Source organism: Uloborus diversus, chromosome 4 (assembly GCF_026930045.1).
Source record: "Uloborus diversus isolate 005 chromosome 4, Udiv.v.3.1, whole genome shotgun sequence".
In the NCBI taxonomy this organism is placed as follows: Eukaryota; Metazoa; Arthropoda; class Arachnida; order Araneae; family Uloboridae; genus Uloborus; species Uloborus diversus.
The window spans coordinates 54,302,539-54,304,055 of NC_072734.1; positions in this window are offsets into that span (position 1 = coordinate 54,302,539).

Below are 1,517 nucleotides of genomic sequence, written 5' to 3' on the forward strand. Positions count from 1 at the left end.
TCACATTTCCATTCAATTACACGCTTTTATCAGAAACCAAAAAATGCGAAGCATTTTTTGTTCTAGTTGTAAAAACGTTTTTAAAAAAGTAAGCACTGTAACAAACAAGGGTGGATCTAGAAGTATTTCAAGGAGGGAGCGGTTGAGTTTTTTACTAATGCTTAAACTTCAAAGGCGCAATCGTAGGTAGTCTAACATTGTGTTAAGGAGGGCTCTCCTTAGTTTCAAAATTGTAGTCCTAAAAACGCAGTTTTAGACTATCTGGTAATGTTAGGGAAAGAAGAGATCCTAGGACTCACCCCATGAAAATTTTCAAAATTAAAGTGTTAAAAACGCTATATGTGGTTGGGGGAAATTGAAGCTCTAAAATCGCAATTGTAGCCAACCTTTGCGACGTTACTAAAAAGAGTTTTCCGAAGCTCTCCCGAAATTTTCTCGAAATTGAAGCTCTGAAAACCAAATTTAAGACGATATTTTAATAATGTTGACGAGATTGGGGGGGGGGGGGGGGCGCTCCACTTAAATTTTTGAACTTGTAGCTTTAAAAACGCAGGTTTGATAGATCTTGATAATGTTAGTGGAAGGTGAATTTCGGTATCATTCTCCCGGCAATTTTTTGAAACTGATACACCAAAAACGCAATTCTAGGCTTGTCTTTGATCGTGTTAAGGAAAGAGGGGGGAATCAGGGGCTCTCTCCTATAAATTTTTCAAAATTGCAGTACTAGAAACGCAGCTTTAGATGACTCTTGATGATAAAAAGGGTCTTATTCTGGCGTTACAGTGGGGGCGCTCTCCTGGAAGTTTTCAAAAATAGAAGTCGCATAGCCAAAAATGATGGATCACACACACCGTAACAGATATTTTTCGGAAATTCTCAAAAATGGATTCAGCCATTCAGCACACATCGAAAATCAGAACTCGAGAATTTTAACGAATCAAATATCCTTTTATACATATCAGATAAGGAGGAAAGTAAATATGATTTACGAAAAATAAATTAAACACCTTCAGAACACACTGTTCTACTTCCCTCATTGAAAACCAACATCACTGAAAGTTTTAAATAAAAACATCTAATGATAAATTGAAACAATCAGTTTAAAAATGGTAGAGAAGATGGGGGTAAAGTGAAATGAAAAATTCTTCTTAAGCTTAAGCTAGTTAATGAAGAAAATATATTAACTATTGATTGGAGGATAATAAAATATGTTATTCTCAAACTTCAAAACTAGTTCTTAACGATTGTCAAGGTGCAAATGAATCAATGAGACTAGAGCATACTGATCAGAATTATTACAAGCAATAAAACATTTTTGACCTCTTTCCCTCTCATCACTGTCACATGTATTCATCATGCAAAATTGTGCTACTTCCAGAAAATTTATAAAAAACTAGCAAAAATACCCGACGTTGCCTGGGTTAGCAATAATTATCAGAAACAATCGTTACTTGCATTTTTTTTTCTGTTTTAAGTGAAAGAACACCTTTTTGACGTGACTTAAAATCTAGCTTCTT